The sequence below is a fragment of the Rana temporaria genome, chromosome 1 (genome assembly GCF_905171775.1).
Source record: "Rana temporaria chromosome 1, aRanTem1.1, whole genome shotgun sequence".
NCBI classification, from domain to species: domain Eukaryota; kingdom Metazoa; phylum Chordata; class Amphibia; order Anura; family Ranidae; genus Rana; species Rana temporaria.
Genome location: NC_053489.1, coordinates 434,058,301 through 434,085,394, shown reverse-complemented (window position 1 = coordinate 434,085,394; position 27,094 = coordinate 434,058,301). Strand labels below are relative to the sequence as shown.

The window sequence follows — 27,094 nt, the reverse complement described above, 5'->3', positions numbered from 1 at the left end:
TGGGATATTTGGGTAATCTCCTGTTAAATGAACAGTGAGCTCAGGATAGATAATATGGTCATGACTATCCAGACATTACAAGCATTCAGATGTACCCTTAAACTTCAGAAATCGTTCCTGGAACCAACTAATTTCTGGACACCACTCAGGCCAGCGTGTTTCTCCCACAGGAGAAGCTTCAAATGTTCAGATCTCAGATTTGAGCTCTCTAATACAGGAATTGGAAAATTCTCCTCTTTTGCATGACAGTCCTGAGTCTGATGGTGGCCTCTTTCGGGGGAGTCTTGTTTGCTCACATGCTCTCATTATAGAACTCATTATGGTCTTATCACTGAACAGACTGATTAATTTGGTTCTAAAATCAGGGAAGTCCTTCCTTCCTGACTTTTGAAAGATCCTCACGACAGCTTTAACCTCCCTGGCGGTATGATTCTTTCAGAAAAAAGGTGCTGAAAGCGGTACCATTATTTGCAAGGAAATTTGGCGTTTTATACTGTAGGCCTATAATTTTTAGAAATAACTCACTTAAATCTGACCAAACAAGATTCTAATAGGCATCCCGGGTATGACATTTTTTTAAAAACAAAATTATAAATTATAATATAATAAATAATTATAAATAATTATAACAAGTAATAATATAATTATAATAAAAATGATTCAATAATGTAATCAAATCAAAATCACTGAAATTTGCTCAGTTGCAGAAATGTCGCTGTCATTTTTTTTTTTATGACGAATTTCCCCACAAATCGCTATCGCATAATTCTGCAAGTGATTATAATTTATTATCGCTTTTTTTTAGCTGCTCTAAAACTATTTTTGACATAAAGGGACACTTTTGGTTGCTATGGACAATCTACAGTTTACAGGCAGAAAAAAAAAAGTTTTTATTATATAAAAGTACATGTAGGGCACTGGGCAGACCACTAGGGACAAGGGGGGTGTGTATTTTTTACATACAGTACTGTAATCTATAAGATTACAGTATACTGTATGTAATGTGTTTGTTTACTTTTTTGAATTTGGCGCCGTTCTCCGCTCCCGTGCGTCGTAACGTCGCAGGGAACGGAGATCGGCGTCACACAGAGGCACTGTGTGAATCGAGCGAGGTCCCGCTCGCTCGCACAGCGCGGTGGCATCGCTGGATCCAGGGACAAGGTAAGTAAACACTCCCTGTGGATCCAGCGAGGCAAGCCCGAGTCTGACTCGGGGTTACCGCTCGCAGCAGGAAAATCTAACCCCGAGTCAGACTCGGGAATACCGCCAGGCAGGTTAAGTATCACAAACCATAAAGGAACAATGGCAAGTTAATTTCTAGCTCAGCTTTCAGGTTAGAAAACAGTTGATCAATAATATCACAGAATCAGACCAAATACAAAAAGAGCATTAGCTGTTAAGGCAAGGCTAAAAAAATTTATAAAAAAATTGGTGAAAAATATACTGTATATTGTACAATCAAGTTAAAAATGTTTTATATAGATTCAGAAAATAACAAAACATGATTTATGATCAGTTGTTACAGGTTATTGCACACAATTGTTAAAGATTTTTTTTTTTACCAAACATAAAAAATTATGACACTTTGTTGTACTTGTATCAGTTGCTCATATGCAATATTAAGTTCTTCCCCTAACTAAGACCCTATACAGATTGGAAAATTAGTGCACCTGTAAACCTGAAGCCTTTCATCCTCTATCATCCCATCTGTGTATCAAGCCGATTTCACACATGCAGATCTTTTGTTTCATCAGTTTAGCCACTTTTTTCCAAGAAAAAGTTTATATAAGTTTGTCATCAGTTTTTCATCCATTTTTTATCCGTTTTTACATCAGTTTTTTACATATGCCAGCCTAACCACCTGAGTCCCCAGGACCAATGCTTTCATGCAAACACGGACCGCTTGCCCGTTTACATTCGTCTTCCGTCAGATACATTTTTTTTACCGGAAAAAAAATAGGGCTCTGATCCGTTCCAAAAAACGGATGTTGACGGAAGCAGATGTAAATGGATGAGTATCCATTTACATCCGTTTTTCCATTGAGATTCTTTGCTGTTCGTTTTTCATCCGTCAATGGATGGATAAAAAATGGACAAACGTCTTTTCAATGGTGTTAAGATTCCTTTAGATATTTAGGTATCCATATCACCCCCATCTTACAAGACCCTATATCACATGAATTACCCTAGATTACTCCAAAACATCAGAGACTTACTCAAATTATGGTAAACATACCATATTTTGTTTATGGGTAGGATAGTTGCTACAAAAATGGTTATACTACCAAAACTACTTTTCTTCTTTAGAGCACTCCCTCTCTTGGTACCTAAAAACACTATTCTATACAGAGAGAGATTAACAAATTCATATGGCAAAATAAAAAATCTAGATTTGGATATGCATTGATGTTCAGACCTCAATCGAAGGGAGGGCTGAGTATACCCAACCTATGGTTAAATTATCTTTCAGCTAGATATACACAACTCGCACAATGGTATGCACCTTCCAGCTATATACCTTGGCTTTCATTTGAGGAACAATCTGTCCTACCGTACCACCTTCAAGGCCTTCTATGGTCCAAATTCACCAAAACTCAAAAAATTGGCCACCTCAAAAAAGTAGTACACCAAAATCTACTATTATGGCACAGACAAACGTATAAATTTAACATCTTTTCAGAGACCCCTAGCCTCTTTCTTAGGGGACCCCCTTTTTACTCCCCCCGATCTAAACTCAAATCAATATACTATATGCCAACTCCTCAAACTATCTAACCTAAAATCACTCACAAAAAATAATACATTTAGTACATTCTCAGATTTGCAAACAGAATATAAACTTACAGGTACTGAACTTTCCGACTACAACAACATCAAGCTTTTCTACCAAAAAAACTATTCACTCACACTCCCCTTTCACGATATTTGAACACATTTGTCTTACTTCACCTTGCCATAAGGGTTTAATATCCAGAATGTATTAAAACCTAAATGAACACAATACACCAGACAAAACATGTCAAATGTCACAGTGGGAATCAGATCTGAATAAATCCTTCTCTACAGAACAATGGGACATTATGATTAACAACTTACAAAAATGCACCAAGACAGCCTCCATCAGAGAATCTGCCATCAAACTTCAATACAGGTGGTACCTCACCCCAGACAGAATTAATTTATTCTATCCAACAACCTCTTCCCTATGCTTTAGTGGATGCTCAGTTCAGGGTTCCCTCATACACACCTTCTGGGATTGTACTCACCTCAAAACTACATGGCAACAAGCTAAAAACAAAATAGAACAAATAATAGGTAGAAGAACAGAACTGACATCTAAAATGTGCCTCCTTTTCTATCCTATTCCAGATATTCCTATAGCCCACACTAGGCTAATACAAACATTGCTCAGCTTAAACCCCCTGGCGGTGTTCCCGAGTCTGACTCTGGGTTAGATTTCTGTGCTGCGATCGGTAACCCCGAGTCAGACTCAGGCTTGCCTCGCAGCATCCACAGACAGTGTTTACTTACCCTGTCCCTGGATCCAGCGATGCCACCGCGCTGTGTGAGCGAGCGGGTCCTCGCTCGATTCACACAGCGTCCTCCTGTGCCGCTGATCTCCTTTCCCTGCGACGTTACGACGCACAGGAGCGGAGAACGGCGCCAAATTCAAAAACGTAAACAAACACAATACACACACTATACTGTAATCTTATAGTATGTAAAAAATACACACCCCCCTTGTCCCTAGTGGTCTGCCCAGTGTCCTACATGTATATAATAAAAACGGTTCTTTCTCCCTGCAAACTGTAGATTGTCCATAGCAACCAAAAGTGTCCCTTTATGTCAAAAATGGTTTTAGAGCAGCTAGAAAACAGCGATAATAAATTATAATCACTTGCAGAATGACCTATGACCGCTATCTCATAGGGATTATTGTATGTCCCTTTCTCATCTGTAAACGGATGGATGGAAAAGCAGAATATGTGTGACAATTACCATTTCTAATTGAGGTAAATGGGGACAATCCTGTACACACGAAAACAGGCATTGATGATATTAAAAAATCTGTGTGTACAGTGTCTATCATATTATTAGGGCTGGTTTAATAAAGTAGTAGAGGGTGTTCACTACAGTACTAGGATGTGAGTTTTCTTTTTTAAAAGTAAATATTGGCAAATTAGGCTATATTTACAAATTATTACAGGTAATTATATAGAAAATTATAAACAGAGCTGACAAAGCCAAATCCTAGAAATCCAAAAGCACAGGAATCCGCAGCATGTCCCCAGTGGAAGGGAGTGACGCCAATACGTCATAGTCATTGTCAGCTCTGTTTATAATTTTCTCTGCCTTTATGCTTGAGGATCTACAGACTGCTTTGGCGGATTTACATATCTGCCATTTCTGTGCCTAGTTTACCTTACTTAGCACTGAATCACCGCGCATGTATACCCCTGGATCTGAATTACATTGCTGATCAGCAATTGACTGCCCCAACACCATTACTTTTACAATTTCGTGTTTATGACACTACCCCTACAATAGGCTGGACCAGTACTACTGTATATCCAGCCACTGTGGGGATAATACACGACTGTCGCTTGCTTACCCCCTATGCGGCCTTTATATGCAATATCTTTCTGCTCCAGAGGAAGCGCGAAGCGCGTAACATGTAGAGCAAGTCCTCCATTAAACCTCCGGATCACTACCTGGGTTATACTATCCAAGATTGTATCTTCAACTGTGCTTTCTAAACTAAGCTTGTGTATATTGAAACTGTATAACTATTGTTATAACCCTTGTAGTACCAGCCACTGACTCAATTCCCTAAATTGATTTTCTGTCTGATTGATTTTATGATATTCCATATTAATAAATATTTTAGTTTTTTCAATACAAATTGTACTGTGTGCCTTCAAAGCCCAATTTAATAGTTCTAGCTCAAATCACTGTAATATCGGGGCGATGGCACATCTCCAATAGGTGCATTCACAGTGTCACCCTGTGACTTATGCACATAAAAATAGGCCCTCTTTTTTCATAAATACTTTGCAAAGTGAACATACACTTTGCAAAGTGAAAGTGAATCAAACTCCATTATTAATTTAAAGTTATTGAGTGCATATGACGTTCAGAAACCAATAGCTCGGTTCTGAAACGGCCTGTATTTGTCTTGTCGTCTTTATGTAAATGCAGCACACAATCTAATTAAAGAATTTGTTTTGTCACATGTCTCCTATACCTGATTTTTAGACCACGTGCACTTTACTACCTTTTCTGTAAGTTAATGAGCCATTTACACTCTGGATGTGTTCAAGCAACAGAACACCCCATTCTCATCCATTGCTCTAAAAATACACAAGTCATCAACTGGACAAAGGGCAAAATGTCATGTGATGGAACTTTGTTCTCAAACAGGATGCCATAGCTTTAGACAGAGATTAATACTTTGATGTTCTTATGTCAAGTATAATAAAGCACATGCATCAATTAAAATGACTTTCACCTGAAGTTTTAGAATCCTCAAGCTCATATTTACAGTATATGTACCGTATATACTCAAGTATAAGCCAAGTTTTTCAGCACAATTTTTGTGTGCTGAAAATGCCACCCTCGGCTTATACTCGAGTCACCTTTTTGCACCTAATCTCCCGGAATTTGGGGACCCTGTACTGGCACACATATAGCCCCATTCTTCCTCTACAAGTGTGCAAAGTTAGCTGTCTGAGAGACCTACAGCTGGGAAGCACCGATTTTTCAAAGTCGGGCACCCCTTCTATATACTTCCATGTTAAACGTAAGTCTAGTCATACAGGGAAAAGGCCATACAGCCAACTCCAATGTCTTCAGGCTTTCTAAACAAAGATTTTTCCATACTGCTTATCGGTCTCTGTATTTGCAAATGTCCACGTGCAGTTGTTTTTCTGCCATTAGTATATTCAATACAGAATTGTAAGAAACATTTAAATAATAATTGTATTGATTTAAAACTGTTTCTGCGCATAGCCAGCTTGATATGATCAGTAGCCAAGACTATTTTACACTAGATACAGGAGGCATAAGATTACAAGTATTATTGCTAACACACCTAGTTGATTGGTGTCTTGTGACATTTTAACTCTCTTGTTGCGTTATTACGTCTTGTTAAAATATCATGATGCTAGTTCTGGTCTTTGTTTTATGTAAAATCTAGACAATGTACAACTAAAAAGTGGTAAATGTTAAAAGCTATAAAGTGGTGTAGTAAAGTATGAAATGTATGGTATCTGAACTGAGCATTTTAAGATAAGCAATAAACAGCAACATTGGATAAGTAATTATCTTACCAATAATTAAGATATTCTTCCCATTAGGGAAAGCGAGGGGAAAGATGATAGCTGTACATAAACTGTAAAAAGACGTCAGTATGGTGGTTGTCTGATTTAAAATGAAAAAGGACATGGGTTGTTTACCGTCTACTGTCTTATAGGGCAAAGTGAAAAGTAATTCACGAAAAAATATTGCAAGGCACATCACACACACACCGCTATAATGACATAGGTACATAATTGTGAAGACTATGAACCAAAAAATACAAATGTGGACAGCTATTTAGGAATTAGGTAACCCACATTGTATTCACATTTTAGCTCCTATGCATTCAGGATGAACTGGTCAATCATCAAAATGCCCATTTAATTTTTCATTAGATAATTGTACTGATGCTACAAGAAATATGGATGAGATCATTTGTAAAATTTTATTTGGTGATCATTTGGGTTTTTTGACAATGGGTTACATTCCAACCATTGGTAAAGATAGTCATACAAGGCCATATTTCTGATCCATGTTTACAAAAGATTACAGAAAATGTTGCATTTGTAGCAGTCATTGTGCAGCTGAACCTGCCAGAAGCAGAATCAGTGTTCCTTTTTCTACAAAGGGAAAGGGCTACGTCTGTACTGGCAATACATGAACTCTTGCATCTGCCAGAATGGCTACTATGTCCCAAGGGTTGTTGGGGTTAGTGAGAATGCCTGTGGCTCACACATAAATGGCTGTTTGTTAGAAAATGAAAAAATGTACTGCAGTTGAATTGTAGTTTTCAGAAGGCTTCCTATACTTATGCCTCGTACACACAGATGAAAAAAGTCAGACGGAATTTTTTTTATCGGATATTCCGACTGTGTGTATGCCCCATCTGACTTTTTCCGTCGGAAATTACGATGGACTTAGAAAGAGAACATGTTCTCTTTTTTCCCGACGGAAAGTTCCATTCGTCTGTATGGAACTCCGATGGAGAAAAAAACATGCATGCATAGAATCAATGCTCGGAAGCATTGAATTTTTCTCGGCTTTGAACGTTACTGTGTTTTTGACGGTCGGAATTTGGTGTGGCCGTGTGTATGCAAAACAGCTTGAGCGGAATTCCATTGGAAAAACCTGTCGAAGTTTATTCCAACGGAAAAAACGATCATGTGTACAGTTCATTAGTTTGTAATACTATCAGGAGTGTATTATACTAAAACATTAAAGGGCTATAATGATCTATGACGGAGGGAGCAGAGCATATACTGCAGAATAGTAGTGGCTAAATGTGGTTAGAATGGTGAACGAAAAACATAAAGGTTGCCATTGTTTATTTTACATTTTTTAAATGTTGGTTGCCTGACTGTCATAATGACATCTCCATACAGCATTGAAACCTGCAGGTGCACATAAAGGCCACGCATTTTCCGACAGAGGTCTGTAATGGCAGTCTCAGTATTTCTTTATGGAAAGGTTTCATGTCAACTCCCTACTCTACACTCCCACTCCAAAGAAGGCCAAGTAAGAATGCCAATAATTAGCCTATAATTCTCTACTTCAGCAAGATGACAGAGTATCCAACACTCACTACTCAGTGAGCAATGGCCACTTATTGGATTCACAAGGAAAGACAATGTTATCCTCTTAAAGAGGAAATGAACTTGAAGCTATGTCAGAAAAAAGGTAGGCAGAGGACAAAGGATTAGTCACCAGTATTGCCTGTGGTCTCCCTGTACTGTAGCTGATCTTTCTCCATTACTGATTTACATTTCCTTGTCACAAACTGTGTCCCTACATAGAGGTGGCCATCTTGGTAAAAGCAGGGTTTTGCTTTCTCTAGCCAGAGCCCTCAGCTAACAGAACAGTGAACAGCAGTGAAATTGATAAATTTCACTCAAAATCTGTTAAAGCATAGCTCCTCCACTTTTCTGCACCCCCCCCCCCCTTCTGCTGCCACATTTAGTATCTTTCAGGGGGGTGTACCCTCTTTTGACAGGCCCCCCTTCCCCTTCTTCCATAACCAGGCCATTCACAAAGAGCAGTGCGCTTCGGGCATGCTCAGTAGGGAACCCGCTGTGAAGCTGCAAGGCTTCATTGCCAGTTTTCCTTAGCCGAGATGGTGGCAGCAGCACCCAAGAGCCAATTGATAAATCAGCTTGGGTGAGGACACCGCTGGATTCCTGGACAGGTAAGTGTCCTAATAATAAAGGTCAGCAGCTACAGTATTTGTAGCTGCTGGCTTTTATTTTTTTCTACAGGAGCCTGGAGCTCTGCTTTAACACGAATAGTCAGAGGTCGCAGCACCTTAAATCTCACACTGCCAATATTTATCTATGAGGCTGTAGGTACAGAATTATTATTATTATTATACAGGATTCATATAGCGCCAACAGTTTACACAGCGCTTTACAATATAAAAAGGGAGACAATACAGTTATAATACAATAAAATACAAGAGGATTAAGAGGGCCATGCTCAGAAGAGCTTACAAGTACTAGTAGGTGCACTGCTATTTTTCAGGGGAATTTTCAGACAAAGTAAATATTTCAGGGTACTACTTAGCAGCGTTTTCAACCTAAAAGATTGAAATTTACTAACACAACACCCAACATTTACTGGCACAGATATGTTTTTACTGGCATTTCCAAAACTTTGAAAATGCCAGTGCAAATTTCAGTATTTAGACTACAAACAAATACAATACACAATGTTATGTAAGGTAGATGTTAAGGCAAAAAGCATATTTTTTTTTGCTATAGTAATTAGTTCATGGACAGAAGGGCAAGAAATTAAAATGGGCAGGCACACACACACATGAAATTGACTCTCACAGTAACACTGACAACAGCACAGGCGATGACACCTCACTGACATGGCATGTCCCCTCCTGAGTCAGAGTGACAGTCTCTCCATGCCAGGTGGTCCCTTCAGTCCACTCCAGTCAAAATCAGCACTGACAGTCTTGCTCTCAACTTGCCTTGCTCCCAACCCACAGACCAGCACACAAGGCTCCGGCCGCTCTGCTCGGCTTCCTTGCACCATGACATTGTACAACACGCTCAGGCACTGCCTCCGCCGGCGCTGCCCGAAAACACTGTAGCAGGCACTGGGATGGTCTCCAAACTGGAGGTGCGTTCTGAGCCAAGCGTCACAGCCATATTTTTTCTGGCAGCCTTTTCCTGTCACTGGCATTTACTGGCAGGAGAAAAAGTGCCCAATTTTAGAAAAATACCAACGGTTGGCAACACTGCTACTTATACGACATAGCAAATATTCACTTTTGAGCTCAGGTCCACTTTAAATACGATACACTAAAAAGCAGCTCACAAAAGACTTTAACTGAACAACATTTTAAGATAGCAGCACTCAAGAAAGTATCAATAAAGTCAATTTTAAAACCAGCACAGCAGTAGATCAGATAAATGTGTTTTTGCTGAAAACTTTCACTGTGTCACCTATTGAATTAATGACTGACAGCTACTGCTAAAATGTTAGGTAACAGGAAGAGAACAACAACTGTAGAGATAACTATTCAGCAATCAGCAAAGTGAAATGGTAAACACTTATCGCACAATGTAAACCAGAACAATATTTGGCACATTATGTGCTACGTAACACACCACTTACAGCAACCTACATACTGAGAAACAATGGGCTGCCAACAGTCAATGCTACTTTTACAGTCAATAACGACTTTGTACAGCACAGTCCAATATAAGGAAAAAATACTATAAAATAGACTCCAGTATAATATACCCCCAAAAAAACAATGTTTGATGTCAACAATATGCAATATCATATGGATGGTGCTACTCACTGTAGTTAAAGGTTGTGGTGACATTATCATCGGTCTGAAAGGCCCTGACACTAAAGCACAGTTCAGTCATTTATTTGTTGACTGGCAAGAGGAAATAATACTCTTGTGGGCTTGAGCTATACATGTTGGCTTCTGCTGTGGTTCAAGCCCATGCTGTTATTGATGTCTAGGTGACCTTTGCCTGCTTTATCTATAATTTATATATATTTGGTTACAGTGACATTCTCCATGGCATCAAGTGCCACGGCGGAAAGGTGTTCTAGAGATTCCTTTTGTTAAAAAAATGGGTGGCAACTTCTTTAACATAATTGGAGGAATAAGCATGATTCCCTTTAGGCCCCTTTCACACAATCAGACCGCTCAGGTCCGCCTGTCAGTTTTGATGGCGGACCCAAGCGGCCGCTCCATGCAGTCCTATGGAGAGTCGGATGTCCGATTTTGGCTAATCGGGTCCTATGTCAGCGGACATGTCTCCGCTGACATAGGACCCGATCTGCCAAAATCGGACAGATGGCGATACGTCCCCATCTGTCCATGGCGGATCGGATCGGGTGAGATCTGATGAAAACGGACATGCTGTCCATTTTCATCAGATCTCCCCATAGGAGACAGTGGCGCTGCACAAGCCCCTTCCCGCTCAGTGAGCAGAGAGGGACTTGTCATCTGCCGGCTCAGCGGAGATCAGCAGAGAGATCTCCCGCTGAGTCGCCTTAGCGACGAAGTCCACCTGTGTGGAAGAGGCCTTACTTTCAGTGTGGGCTGATTTTTAGTTCTAGTCCAGCACATAAAATAAAATGAATCCTTAACTTCCAATCATGTACCCAAACATTTGATGCCCCTCCTGAATACATGACTACTCCAAGCGAAGGCAGCAACAGTTGAATTGATGGCAGTCAAGTAGTCCATGTCCAGTTTAAGTGAGTAATACAGTCCTAGTCATAAAACCTTTTAATATTAAAGTGGTTGTAAACCCTTTAATATACCCAGTGAAGTTAATAGCCTCAGATGATACACAGAGATTCATTTTTTTTTATTCTACATAAGTTTTACTTGTTTATCTGCAGTCCTCTCTTCTTTACATCTATTCAAAAGTGCTGAATTTAGATAAAAATCCTCCTTCATCTGTCACTAGCACAGAGACGGGGGGCAGAGAGCTGCAGTTAGAGCTCTTGTACATGGTGTGAGAACTGATTGGAGGAAAGGGACACACCCTCCTTCATACATGGCACAGGAATGAAGGAAGGATGCAGAGAGCTGTGTTCTGTGTGCTGAGCTCCCCCCCATCACAAAAGCATCTCGTGTGTCGGGAAAACTTCTCAGAAGTTTTTAATGCTGATAACAGAGAAAAAAAGCACCAGAGAGAAACAACACTTAGAGCTTTTGAGAGAGACAAGTAAACACTACAGATATACAGTATATGCATTATTCAGATTTCATGACTGAGGTTTACAACCACTTTAAGGACTCAAGCACATCTATTCATGTGCATTGCACACTTTAATATGGGTTGACACACAACTTAATACACACTAGGGTTGTCCCGATACCGATACTAGTATCGGTATTGGGACCGATACCGAGCATACTTGTACTCGCACAAATGCTCCCAATGCCAGATCCGATACCCAGAACTGGAAGTCTTGGACGGAGAGGGGGCAAATCGGAGAGTGGTCTGGCGGCAGTGTATCAAAGTGAAGTGGGTAAGCTGGCCAGGGCAGGGGTGCAGGGCGCCACCGCATATTCCGGTGACTGGAGCCATCACATTCAGTACAGGAAGTGACGATCCGTGTCATCGTCGGAAGGGTACACATCATGACGGCAATCTTGGTACACCCTGCACTCGGCTGCAGTAAGCCAGCAGTGGACGTCTTGTTACACCCAGCCCAGCCCATCCGCTGCTGGCTTACTACAGCCAAGTGCAAGGTGTACCAATATGGGCGTCGCAGCACATACTTACTAGAAGTTAAATGACATGAATGATGAGAGGAAAGGAAGGATTTTGCAATGCTATATACCAAATAGCTTTGCAAAATCCTTCCTCTCCTCTCCTCATTCATGTCATTTTTATGCAAGTGCCCATCAGTGCCTGCCCATAAGTGCCTAAAAGTGACATCAGTTCCATCTATCAGTGCCGCCTTTCAGTGCCCATAAGTGACATTACATGCTGCATGTTCAGATACCTAGCTGGTATCTGAACATGCAGCACTGAAAACAATGTTTTTTTTAAGTTGATATATTTTTGTGCAATAAAAAAAACACAGAGTGTGAGCAGGCCCTAAATAAGAATCATATTAGTCCAAGTCAGCACCAAAGAAGTTATGGTGACCTTAGAATTAAGGATACTTTTAAAAACCCTTACTGGCTGGTCACTTTTAGCCAACTGAAAACAAAATGAACAATCAGACCAAATATGCTTGTTAAGTTTCTTTGTTGAGCACAACTTTAATTACAATGTTATGTAATTACCACATATTTGTCCTCTTCTTAGCAAGCTAATGCCCCATTTCCATGTTTTAATAGAATGAGTCTAATGGGCCAGTTAGGAGTATATTAAACCTATGTTAATTATTGTTAAATTGCTTAAAAGAAACAAGAAAGCCTGGGGATACATTTACGAATGCTTCTAAACTAACAAGACTTGTAAGTTGTAATTAGGGAAACAAATTGCTGTAAAACTGACATGCATCACATGATGATTGAGGCATGCTGCTTGCAGGTCGTAAACATGTACATAGCACACATTTGGGAGTGTGACCTTTGCTTTGGCTCTGCCTCTTATTCTACAAGCATATGCAGCCTTGTACTCTTGGCTGCCATCTCTTTGCATTGCAACGCTACCTCAAAACCTTCAGTACTTCTATATTCCTTTTAAAGTCTGCCGGTAAGCATTTAACTTTATATTATTTCTCTTTACGTTTGCCATCAGACATTTTAGGTCAGGGTGAACAAAGTATTATGGAAGTCAGAAGCCAGTCTGTCCAATCCGGGAGCCAGCAGTATTTTTTTAGGCTCCTGGAATTTGCCCAGCCCTGTTTTAAGTACTTTTAATATTACACTGATACATGAAAGCTACTATAGTGATAATACACTGAGACATAATGATTTGACACCTCTCCATATTCTAATTTCCAGAAAGGATAATGTCAGGAGACAAGAGTCGTATGGGAGAAAGATCCATCTGCTTAGAAATGTTCAATCTTTAATACTATCTCTTGATAGTGTAATGCCTCATACACACGATCGGAATTTACAATGGAAAAAGTCAGATGGAATTTTTCCATCGGATTTTCCGATCGTGTGTAGCCCCCTCTTGAGTTTTTTCATCGGAAACTCCGATGAATTCCATCAGAGTTTAGATATAGAGCATATTTTTTTCCAATGAAATTCCGATGTGATTTGGCCAGGCAAAAGCCTGATTGTGTGTACACAGCATAAGAGCAGGGTTTCTCAACCAAATTTTTTTTTTAGAGGATCAGATCTCCCATATATGTTTATGTATGTTCAGCTTTATGCCCTGTACACACGATCAGGCTTTAGCCCGACCAAACTCACATCAGAATTCTGAAGGAATTCCATCGGAGGAAAAGAGAAAACGTTCTCTATGTAATCTCAGATGGAATTTCTCCGATGGGGCATACATACACGTCTGACTTTTTCCATCGGAAATTCCGATCGTGTGAACGAGGCCTAACTCTCATGGTCACGTTATACAAATTGTAAACTTAATATTTATTAAGCAAGGACTGTTTTTTTTTTTTTTTTAAGCCGAGGTAATCTACCTTTAAAGGGGGCCTCTGGACCCTTTGTTTTCTTTTTACAGGTAAATAAAGAATAAAAATGATGTATCGCATAACATAAAAGATTGTCATAATTTAAAACCATATATTTTAGATTCCAGAGCCCAAGCCTCTGGTTATAAGCAGTTTTTGAAATATCAAATCACTCAACTATATTTTATCCTTTGTTTATGCTGTCCCTGTTGTATTTTATTAATAGCATGTGTTTACTTAAGGCGATAACATTGATTCCTGTGTATCCTTTAGGCTGTAGTGTTCTCAGAAACCCCAGTTAAATCATACAGCAAAATGTTTGCCATTTAAGTTTTATAAGTCATAAAAAATGTAACTAAAGTGCAAATTAACAAAATAAATTCCCCCTACAAGAGAATGGTTTATTAATGAGAGTACTAAAGAAATAAATCAGTGTTCACTTTTTAGCCCCTGCTGGGACTTTTAAAATAAAATAAAAATTTGTTTTTTAAAAGCTTTTTAAAAAAGGGTTTAAAAAGGAAAAAAATGTAATTTTTGAGAAAAAAAATACAGATCGCTTCCCAGATTCAAGGTGACAGTAGAACTAAAGGCAACACTTTTTTTTTTCAATAGAGCGGAGGGTGATTAACACCCCTGTTTTTATTGCTGTCTGTGTCCCAGAGATTTACCCTCTATATTTGTCCTGTTTACAATTAAAATCAGTGGGATTTCTCACCACTTCCAGTTGTGGCTACAGGGCAAGAAGTGAAGAGAAATCTCCCCAATGGGACACAGATGGCAAAAATAAAATATAACCCCCATTCCTTACTCTATACAAAATGAAAAAAAAAATTGCCTATAGTTATACTAACAATTCCATTAAAACAAAGCCTCAAGGAACTACAAGCATATTCTGCTAAATGAAATGTTCAAACAATTGCCACATTCTTTCCACGTTCTTTTTCCATTCATTTTTGAATCTCTGTGCTTTTGGTCTTCTCTAGCCCCTTTCAACCCTACCTGGCAACATGTACTCACTCCAGAGTTGGATGCAAATCATTGCTTTGGACCACTGTACTGATAATGACAATGGTAAACCATGTCTGTGCAATGAGTATTGGCACATCTACTCAGGCCTCATACACACGACCGAGAAACTCGACGGGCGAAACACATCGTTTTCCTCGTCGAGTTCCTTGTTAGGCTGTCAAGGAACTCGACAAGCCAATTTTCTCCATTCCCGTCAAGGAAATAGAGAACATGCTCTCTTTTTGGCTCGTCGAGTTTCTCGACAGTTTCCTCGACGAAAATGTACACAAGACCGGTTTCCTCGGCAAAAAAATATCTCCTAGCAAGTTTCTTGCTGGTTTTTGCAGAGAAACTTGGTCGTGTGTACGAAGCCTTATAGTTTTAGAGGTGATGTGACAGGCTGATAATACAGGAACTGCCTCTACATGGACCTGTAGGGTGGAATTAGCAGGTATTCTTTTAATGAACACTTCATAATTAGATTTGAAACAACCTATTAAATCACATTAAATGCTAAATCTTTTATAAGATTTTAGTAATTGGGTTTAGGTCTACTTTATTAATATTATACAGGTTCCTCATAAATAATTCGACTGACATTACACTCCACCCAATGTTTAATCTATGGGTGTACACTGATGGGCTAATACTCCTACTGGCTTCCTATTTCTCTCTGTGTGTGTCCAGCAATGCAGGAGATCACATATCCTCTGGAGCCTACAAGCTCAATGCTACCTAGATTCTCCATACTGTAAATACACTGAAAGTTCTACCTGTAAAAGTGAGATGGAGGATGATTTAACATTCTAAAGTTTAATGAAAATGAAATATCAGCTTTTGAGTATATTGTCTTTTCAAACATGAGATCTAAGGAAAGCTATTAAAATGACAACTTTATCTTATGTATTAAATGAACCCAGTGATCCCCTCATGTTTAATACTTATGCTGGGCTTTCTGTTTGCAATGTGTGTAAAGCATTCCAAAAATGCTTAGACTTCCATAAGGTGCTCTAAGGCAGCCCTCAAAATTTCCACTCGCCTACTAGCATTTGGCGAGTGGATTTAAGCTGAGTCCCGATGAGATTGGCGGCCGAAGAGGAAAGGTGCATGCTCGGGAAAAGTAGTCTGGTGAGCCGCGCACAGGCAGAGCAGTACACAGGTGCTCTACTTACAATTCTCATTAAGCCATGGGACCCAACAGTATGACCTCTCTGAGCCTGCCCCCCTCCCCCGACCAATGTAGCTGGAGAGCAGAAAGTAATGAGTGAGGTGGAGGATTGCAAAAATTACCACTCCGGTGCAGCGCTCACTGAAAGTTGCCCTGACATGAGAGCGGCAGCCTTCTAGTTTGTGCAGTTTTCTTCTCCTTGTGCTCTATGTAAGTGTCCAACAGTTTAGCCTGAGCACTGTGAACAGACTGGTCTTAATGTGTGCTGTGCGCTGTCAGTGTGCGCTGTGCTATGGTGTCAATGGCTGTGCAGTTGTGTGGATCTCAGTGCTGGATTGTACTCCCTCCCGCTGTGCTGCAGCTCCTCTCCTCTCTGCCAGCCTGAATAAAACGGGGAAGTGGGGACATGCAAGAGTGGAGCCGCACACACAGGCTTTTGATGATGAGATGAATGGGAGAGAGAGGATGGATGGGAGTTGCAGAGGAGACAGCAAGAGAATGGGGAAGAGACCCAGTTCTAGTGCCCTGTCCCTCTGGTCTGCCCCCAGTGCCCTGTCCCTCTGGTCTGCCCCCAGTGCCCTGTCCCTCTGGTCTGCCCCCAGTGCCCTGTCCCTCTGGTCTGCCCCCAGTGCCCTGTCCCATTTTGTTAAAGTTGTTGTTGGTAATATTTAATTTTGTAACTTGATTCTGCATAAAACATTGTCATTCCATGAGATAATCTACGAGGGCGTGTTTACGGGTGCAATTAGGCGCAGGGCAGTGTATGAATTAGGTAAGGCAATTGGTGGCGAGTAACTCTTGAGGCCTGGCTAGTAGCTCAGGACTTGAAATTTTGAGCCCTGCTCTAAGGAATGTGTGTTAGTTTTCTATTTTAAAAAGTCACAAGCATTAGCCTACGAAATTGTGTAATGCCGCGTACACACGTTCGGAATTTGAGACAACAAATGTTCGATGGGAGCTTGTTGTTGGAAAATCCAACCGTGTGTAGGCTCCATCGGACATTTGCTGACAGAATTTCTGACAACAAAAATTTGAAAGCTGGTTCTCAAATTCCGAATGTGTGTACAAAATTCCGACGCACAAAATTCCACGCATGCTCGGAATCAAGCAGAAGAGCTGCATTGGCTATTGAACTTCGCTTGTCTCGGCTCGTCGTACGTGTTGTACGTCACCATGTTCTTGACGTTTGGAATTTCCGACAACATTTGTGTGAACGTGTGGATGCAAGACAAGTTTAAGCCGACATCCATCGGAAAACAAATCCACGGTTTTGTAGTCGGAATGCCCGATCATGTGTACGCGGCATATAAATACTTCTCATGGTCTGCACATACTCAATATGGTACAAAGGATTCGAGAATGATCATTTGTACAATGAATATTCACATAGCTTCGGTTAGGTTTACACTTGTGCGTCGACACAATTTGTGCATTTTTTTATGCATTTTTCATGTGTCTGTCATGCACTCCCATGGAAGTCAATGATGCCACAAACACTGTACTGCACCAATAGAAAAGCCTGTACATGGAAGTGCTTCCATTTACCAGAATTTCTCTTGTTGCGCATTGTCGCCTGGCTGAAGTGTGATAAATCGCACAGTTGCAAATAGTGACTAAATGAATAATTTAAAGCTATGTTCACTCTGAATACCCATCATGTATAAGGAAAATGGAACAACATGTATTTAAAGGAGTTGTAAAGGTTTGTTTTTTTATTTTCTAAATAGGTTCCTTTAAGCTAGTGCATTGTTGGTTCACTTACCTTTTCCTGCAATTTCCCTTCTAAATGTTTTTTTTCTTTGTCTGAATTTCTCACTTCCTGTTTCTCCTCAGTAAACTTCACACCATCATCCGAGCGGTGTTTAATCAGCCAGCTTAGTGAACAGCTTACTGAGGAGGAACAGGAAGTGAGAAATTCAGACAAAGAAAACAAAGAAAAAAAACATTTAGAAGGGAAATCAAAGGAAAATGTAAGTGAACCAACAATACCCTAGCTTAACCACTTTATTACTGGGCACTTAAACCCCCTTCCTGCCCAGACCAATTTTCAGCTTTCAGCGCTGACGCATTTTGAATGACAATTGCGCGGTCATACAACACTGTACCCAAATTATATTTTTATAATTTTTTCCCCACAAATTTTATTTGATCACCTCTGCGTTTTTTTTTTTTTTTTTTTTGCGCTATAAACAAAAAAGACAGACAATTTTGAAAAAAACACAATATTTTTTACATTTTGTTATAATAATATCCCAATTTTTTAGTTTAACTATTTTTTTCCTCAGTTTAGGGACACAGCATCGGTCTCCTCTCTCCCTGACAGGACGTGAAGCTCTGTGTTTACACACAGAGCTCCACGTCCTTGCTCTGTCACTGCCAATCGCAGGTACCTGGCGGACATTGCGGCCCCCGGCACGCACATCGGCATCTCAGCGATGCGCCGGGCACAGTTTTTCCCCGCTGCGCACCCCCAACGGCGCACGCAGGGAATGCAAATAAAAGGACATCCAGGGACGTCCACCCGGCAGTTGAGAGCCACGCTGTGGATGTCTTTCGTCTACAGCGCGGGTCTCAAGTGGTTAAAGGAACCTATTTAGAAAATAAAAAACAAACCTTTACAACCCCTTTAACTTTGTGAAAGATGGGACGTTTACCTAAATTACTAAGCTTTGTGAACATTCTCTACTGCTTTACTAAAAAATCCTCATAAATGATATCAATACATTGTAAACTGAAAGGACAAAAGCTATACATGAAGTTTCTGCCCTTTCTGCCCTTGTCTTTTGAAATGTATTGATATAGAATGAATCTTTTTGAAGCATGCACTACAAACCGACTCTAAACAGCCGCTGCTGTTTCTCCAGTGTGAAAACCCGAGGGCTTTCACACTGGAGCGGTGCAATGGCAGGACCCCTCCAAAAGTCCTGCTAGCAGCATCTTTGGAGCGGTGAGAGGAGCGGTAAACACACCGCTCCTTCCCATTGAAAGCAATGGGAAACCGCGGCCATACCGCCGGCAATGCGCCTCTGCAGAGGCGTGCGGTATTAACCCTTTTTCGCTGCTAGTGGGGATTAAAACTGCAACACTAGCGGCCGAATACCGCCGCAATTCCGACGGTATAGCACCACAAAAAATAGCGGCGATACACCTCCACTGCACCTCCTACCCCAGTGTTAAAGGGGCCTTAGCTGCTCTCCTGATTTGGACTACAAACAAAGATTGTGTAGCTTGAATTAGATACTTCTGTTTGAGATTTCAGTTCAGTACACAGGGATTTACAAGGAAACAAGATTTGTGGCAGAATCAACAGTTATATTTCTGTACATACATACATTTAAACAATACCTAAATCCAAGAGCATGTAAAAAAAAAAAAAATATTATTATAAAAATACTTAACCTGAAAAAAAAAAGAAAACAAATGCAACTACCATATCTAAGAACAGGTAAGCTACAATATATTACATTTTTGTTTTTGGGCTTACACATATAATTTTTTACTCTAAAACTGCTGCATTATACTGTATATATAAATCGTTCTGCAGGTGTAATTAGGATTAAGACAACACATTGGGGTTGATTTACTAAAACTAAAGAGTGTAAAATCTGTTGTATGGTAGCTGATCAGCTTCTAACTTCAGCTTGTTTAATTAAGCTTTGACAAAAAAAAAAAACTGGAAGCCGATTGATTTCCATGCAGAGCTGCACCAGATTTTGCACTCTCCAGTTTTAGTAGATCAACCCCGTAGACACAATTAAAGCAGAACTTCACTCAAAAGGGGAAGTTCTGATTTTCCACCTCCTCCCCCCTCCTCTATCACTTTTTTACACATTTATTTTTTGAGGTGGTGTGGGTACCTGGTTTTGACAGGTACCCTCTCCTACTTCCGCTCGGATCTCCTAGCCCCCTCTCTCCTCTTGATACGCCACAGATCCTAGAAGGCTGCAGGACCATTCTCAAAGTGCAGAGCGGCTCGCAAATGTGCACTGAGAAGCTGGCTGTGAAGGCACAAAGGAGCCACAGCAGGCTACCCTTAGTAAACATGTTGGCACTGGAGATCCAAAGACTGGTGAAGAACCAGCCCGGGTGAGGACAGCTCTGGATTCTTTGACAGGGTAAGTCTTTTTATTAAAAGTCAGCAGCTAAAGTATTTGTAGTTGCTGACTTCTAATATTTTTCATACATCCTGAAGATCCTCTTAAAGTGGATGTAAACCCGAGTTTTTTTTTTTTTAATGTCACAATGTAGAGTATAAGATTTCCTATCATCTGTGCCCAGTCTTGCCACAAAGCGTTAATCCAGCTCTGAGCAATCCTCTTTTATTGTTTAGTGAAATAAAACGGACTTACAGAGAAAAACATTGGTCCGTTCCGCCCCCTTGCTGTGAGTGACAGGTTATTTACATATCTCATGCGCTAGCCTGAGACAGGCTTTATTTTTTTAATTCCCACCCCACTCCTTTTCTGAAGTCATGTGGTTACTTTTCTGGATTTTGACTGGATGTTAGTGATCATAGCAGAATTTAGTGTAAGGAATACACAGGAGAAAATGCATGTTGACAAGGGGAGTGTAAAGGTGGGTGGGGAGTCTACTGACATCACGACTCCACCCACCGAGCTCCAGACAACAGACAGAATGTGCAGTTTTTTCATTCTTATAACAGACGGAGGGGAGACATTTGACAGGTAAGGATACATGCATGAGGCATGTATATCCTTATAGATCAGCACTATGGCAGTCGTTTAGAAAGGATGAGAGTGGGTTTACATCCACTTTAAGTGTAATCTCATACACTCAACTTTCATTCTTTAGTTCTACTTCTGAGAAATGTGTGCACATACTGTTATGTAATTTATCACTTCTTTTCTGAATTTTCTACTGTGGGAGGTATACTTCAATAATTAACAATTACACACCAACACTCTGTAAATGGTTGAGCATACAAAATGCACTCATTTCATTACGTCAAAAGAGATTGTGTAATTTCCTTGGCGTAAGAATATGATTTCTTGTACACGAGTATTAACGCATTACCAACATCATTCTGTGTGATGTGCATGAGGTGTTCCGGATCTAACTACAGGACCAGATGTTAGGAAATAAAAGAGGATACTTCTGTAGGTAGTGCTTCTATAGTGCCCCGCAGTCATCTGCAGAATGAGTATCCTCTTTTGGGAAAACCTGCTTATTCCAGTGATAATTACTGGACATTAAAACAAAGCACACTGGAAGTTCCAACTTTTTTGAGCTCCAGTATCTATCTTTGAGAGAGCAGTTTTTTCATTATATACTGACTGTCTCAGGCCCCGTACACACGTCCGAGGAACTCGACGGGCAAAACACATCGTTTTGTTAGTCGAGTTCCTTGTGAAGCCGCCGAGGATCTCGGCGAGCCGAAATTTCCCATTGAACAACGAGGAAATAGAGAACATGTTCTCTATTTCCTCGCCGAGATCCTCGTCGGCTTCCTCGGCCCAAAAGTGTACACACGGCCGGGTTTCTCGGCAGAATACAGCTCCGACCGAGTTTCTGGCTGAATTCTGCCGAGAAACTCGGTCGTGTGTATGGGGCCTCAGAGGTGGGTATGTATGACAAAGAAGACAAAACCTGCATAACAGAAACACAAAGGGGGGACAAATCAGAAACTCAAACTGCTATAAAAACTGATATACCTGACACTAAACTCTGGTTTAACCGCTTGCCGACCGGCGCACGACAATGTACGTCGGCACAATGGCACGGCTGCGCAAATGGGCGTACAGGTACATCCCCTTTAAATCGCGCCCGCTGTGTACTCGATGTCCGCCGGGGGCCCGCGATCGTGACACGGAGCTGCAGAACAGGGAGATGCCTATGTAAACAAGGCATTTCCTTGTTCTGCCTAGCAACATGACAGGGATCTACTGCTCCCTGTCATTGAGAGCAGTGATCTCTGTCATGTTGTAGTGAGCCTATCACCCCCACAGTTATGCAGCGTACACACGGTCATTTTTTTTGATGAAATAAAACTACGTTTTTAAAAACGACATTAAAATGATCGTGTTTGGGCTTCACATCGTTTTTTGTCTTCTAAAAAACGACCAAAAAAAATTCGAACATGCTTCAATTTTTTATGTCGTTTTTCAAAATGTCGTTTTTTGTGTCATAAAAAAATGATCGTGTGTGGGCTAAAACAACGTTTAAAACAATGTTGTTTTTTTTCCCAATTTCTTTATTTTCAAAACAAAAAAATAACATTTTATAAAAAACATTAAAGAAAAATTAACAATCATCTAACAAAAATAAATAAATAAATCCTGGTTCATTCCAATGGACATATTACAACACTATCTCTCTATCCGATCGTCTCCAGAAGGAACCAAAGCTACAAAAAAAAATAAAACATTTTTTAAAGTTACGCAAGAGAGAGAAAGAAGAAACCAGAACTATTCCATATTGTTGATATCTTCGGGGTCCTCTCCTTTCCTCCCTTAATTCCCGTCCTCCCACTATTACACATCAGGAGCATGGCCCCTTCGCTACCATTATTGGTTCATTACAAAAGGGAGGGAGGGCCTTATAGGGGGAAGAATTCAATAAATCAGCACTTCAAATTTCCTAATGTTTGGACATGGGAGGACGCTATCCCATGCCATCCCATTTCATTATAGCCCATTCCCCGTGCCCTCTCCCCCCATGTTTCTTATAGTTCCTTTTAGTTCCTTATCTTAATATGCATTCCTAGATTTTCCCTCCCGAGCCTTCTCTAATAAATAAAATAAAATAAAAAAACACAACATCCCCACATATCTCTCCCCCTCCCCCTCCCTCCACCCTACTCCCCCTCCAACAACCCCCGCTCTCCCTCAGACTGAATCCAGTCATTCCAGGGTGTCCAAACTTTACAGTATACTTCCCTTCTTTTCCTATTTGTCCAAATCAGATCCTCCATTCTATTCACCTCTTCCACTTTCTTAATCCACATGCTCAATGTTGGGGGTTGTGTTTGTTTCCATTTCAACGGTATACATGCTTTAGCAGCATTCAACAGGTGGTGCAATAATGGGTTCCCTTTTATTCCCCAGGGAATGTCTGACAGATGCAGCAGGAAAAAAGCTGGGTCCTCTGGTATAGTCATTTTACTAAATTCTTGTATAATCCTCCGGATACCTCCCCAGAATCCCCTAATTCTAGGGCATGTCCAAAAGATATGTACCATCGTACCATTTTCTGCCTTACATCTCCAGCATTCACTTTTTATGTTTGGGTAGAATCTGTGTAGCTTATCTGGAGTCCTGTACCATTGTGCCATTATTTTGTAATTACATTCCTGCATTTTGGTACAGGTTGCTGTCTTAAATATGGCTTGTATCATTCTAGTTTTTTGTTTTTTCTCAAAAGTCCTACCCAAATCTGATTCCCACTTCTGGATAAAAGGCAGCTCAAAATTTCCTAATGGACTACTTAATATTGCATACATTTTAGATATTGTATGTACGCTTGGTTCTTTTTCCATACACTGTTTCTCAAATTGTGACAGTTCCCGTTCCCGGTACCGTGGCACCACTCGAGAGTTTAAGAAGTGAATTAGTTGTGCTGCTTGCCAGAACTCTAACTGATAATTTCCTTTTTTATCCATCAGGTTATGTATTGTTGGCCATTTACCTTCATTTCTGAAGTGGGAGATCTGATATATCCCCTTCTCAATCAATGATGCAAAGGGGCCTTTCTGTATGCCAGGTAAAAATTGCGGATTACCCAGTATAGGTATTAATGGCGAGTTGTCCATAGATATTAATTGCCTAGAGAACAGATTATGACAAATCCGTAGGGTTGTACCGATTGTTGGATGTTTTTTGGTATTTATTGCGACAGCTTTATAGCACCAGGGGGCTCTACTTAATAGTTCCTGACATTGTAATTGTTCTAAGTTCTAAGTAAAACAATGTTTTTAAACCCGAGCATGCTCAGAAGCAAGTTATGATGCGAGCTTGAATGGAACAGAGTGCCGTCGTACGTGTTGTACATAACCGCGCTTTGCAAGAGCATTTTCAGAAAACGATGGTGTGTGGGCAATGTCGTTTTTAAAAATGAAGTTTGAAAAACATGATAAAAAACAACGTTTTTTTACAAGACAAAAAACAACCGTGTGTACGCGGCATTAGAATCACCCACTAGGACACACTTAACCCCTTGATTGGCCCCTAGTGTTGAACCCCTTCCCTGCCAGTGTCATTTACACAGTAATCAGTGCATTTTTATAGCACTGATCGCTGTATAAATGACAATGGTCCCAAAAAAGTGTCAAAAGTGTCCGATGTGTCCGCCATAATGTCGCAGTCACACTAAAAATCGCAGATCGCTCCCATTACTAATAAAAACAAAATTAATAATAAAAATGGCATAAATCTATCCCCTATTTTGTAGACGCTATAACTTTTGCGCAAACCAATCAATATACGCTCAAAGTGAGTTAGCCAATCAGGAGAGGGAGGGGGCAGGGCTGAATGACAGTTCTGTGTCTGAATGGACACATGAAGCTGCAGTTCGCCTCGGGTACCCCCATAGCAAGCTGCTTGCTGTGGGGATAGGAGTGCTCCTGGCAACAAAGAGGGACCCGAGAAGAGGAGGATCCAGGCTGCCCTGTGCAAAACCACTTCACAGGGCAGGTAAGTATAACATGTTTGTTATTTAAAAAAAAAAACAAGACTACAATTACTTTAAGTATAAGGGCCCTTTCACACGGGGCGGATCAGTAATGATCCGCCTTCGTGTGTCCGTCAAGCTCAGCGGGGATCCTCTGTAAAATCCTCGCTGAGCCGATTACGGGTGTCAGCGGATGGTCATCCGCTGACACTCGCAATCACATAGGGACCAATGTATGTCCCGTTTTCATCCGCAACGGATGGATGAAAATGCGGACATACGGTCCGCACGTCTGAAAGGGGCCTAACTGAAGGCAAAACTTATTTTTCTGTTTTAAATAGAATGGAGAGGGATTAGAACACCTGTCAGGTTTTACTTCTGTCTTTGATTGTGATTTACCCTCTTGGTTGGTCCTGGTGACCATTATCCCCAATATCCCAAATTTTAAGCGGTCACCACGATTACAAGGGAAACCTTCCAAAAGAGACACTAGTTCTGGTGACTAAAAAACATTTACCCCTTCCTTACTGTTGTAGCTATGGGACAAGAAGTAAAAGTAAATCTCTCCAATTAGACCCAGATGGCAGAAAAAAACTGACACAGGTTATAACCCTTCCTAACCCAAACACAAAGTGTTGCCTTTCATTCTACTTTAAGGCTCTAACTAAGCACTGGCAATGGGTGGTTTATTTTTAATTGAGCACATGCTTTTGCGCCTTAAAGTTCCCACATTCTCTTAAGCCTCGTACACACGGCCGAGGAACTCGACGTGCCAAACACATCGAGTTCCTCGGCCAGTTCAGCCCTGAAGCCGCCGAGGAGAGGGGGCGAGAGCTCCCATTGAACAACGAGGAAATAGAGAACATGTTCTCTATTTCCTCGCCGAGCTCCTCGTCGGCTTCCTCGGCCGAAAGTGTACACACGACCAGTTTCCTCGGCAGAATTCAGCCAGAAACTCGGTCGGAAGCTGAATTCTGCCGAGGAAACTGGTCGTGTGTACGAGGCCTTAGTGCTGGGTGCTGGAGTACAGAGGGTGTTCCATCCCCTGTCAACCTACTGCCACTGTGCTATGTAGCCAGCGGACTGCCCCCCACTCCCTCTCTTGGTACGCCACTGTAGTGATGTTTAGAATATTAGAAGTAACACAGAATTTCTTTGATATAAGTAATGCATTGCTTAACTCCAGGTTATATATATAAACCTCCCTATGGTAAATAGGTGACACTAAATTGTGCAAAAGTAGATATGAAGACAAGTACTGAGGGGGCAGTGAGGAGAGGAAAACATTAGAATTTGTAGAGCTGCAGTCAGTTACCGTTTTGATCTCCGATAACAACAAAATAATTGTTTTGGGTGGACCTCACCTTCACAAATGATACATGAATTATTTTGTTCACATTTTGGTTAGGTTGGCAGGAGCAAATGCAGTTGGCTACCATTTCAGATATTTAAAAAAAAATATGGATCAAAACATTTTTGACATAACCAGTTCAAAGTTTTGAATACGTTTTGAGTACAGCTCAGTATATTTATGTAACGTATTGCTAAAGGGGAACAATGCTGTGTCTCTTACATTTTTGTTAATTAGAAATTAATAGCACTCCTCGTGTGTTTTCTTATGCTACTGTAAAGCTAAAAGGGGCACATGGCCATTAAACAATAAATGGACAGGAAATGAGGTGTGTCAAGGGTTTCGGCCTGAAGTCACATACACTGAGAGTTCCAGTTCACCCTCTGGACCTTCCTCCCACTACTTGTAAGATCTGTTATCAGTGTGGGAGCTCAAAAGCATTAATTTCCTTGCAGATTACTCCACTCATTCAAAATAAATGTAACCAAACAAAATAAAGACTCATTTTCAAATGCAATTTGTTTTCAAAACGCATGCTACATTATTGATTCCAGGAAAATAACTTTGGGTAAGTGTCCCATGGAGAAAAATTTTTTAAAACGAACTGGCAATCAGTAATATAAATTATAAGTTTATTTCACATTACAATAAAATATTTTTTTTTGGAGAAAAAATTCTATGCTAGATTTCCCAGGCCTTCATTATTTTTTCAGTGCTAGCTCTGTTTCTGCTAAATAGACATAAACGGTCAATTGTGCACAATTGTGCATAAATATATCTTGGAAACTAGAAAATAAAACGATAACATCTATGGCCAGCTGTACTTTATATAGCTGTAATAGGTGTTTCGTGTAAATGGTTTACTGAACTTTAAAGGTGAAGGGAGGAACACAGTAAGGTCATCTGTGCAGGGACCGCCCTGTATTTTCTCTGCTCTCCCCTATGGGGGGATCGGATGAACACAGACCGTCTGTCCGTGTTCACCCGATCCGATCCGCCAGACGGATGGAAATGTAGGTTTTTCCTCCGTCACACTTTGGCGGATCGGAGCGGGTCGGATGTCA

The 27,094-nt window shown here is 40.6% G+C and overlaps 1 protein-coding gene and 1 long non-coding RNA gene across 5 annotated transcripts in view; one reads left to right on the top strand and one right to left on the bottom strand.

The window, feature by feature from the left end:
• SLC4A4 (solute carrier family 4 member 4) overlaps positions 1-27,094 on the bottom strand; it is a 316,339-nt gene that overhangs the window by 103,955 nt on the left and 185,290 nt on the right. The window lies entirely within an intron of this gene.
• Positions 12,816-27,094, top strand: part of LOC120915512 — a 66,834-nt gene continuing 52,555 nt past the window's right edge. For both annotated transcript variants that reach the window (XR_005743892.1, XR_005743889.1), the window contains exon 1: positions 12,816-12,989. This is a non-coding gene — a long non-coding RNA (uncharacterized LOC120915512). The remainder of the gene's footprint in view (positions 12,990-27,094) is intronic.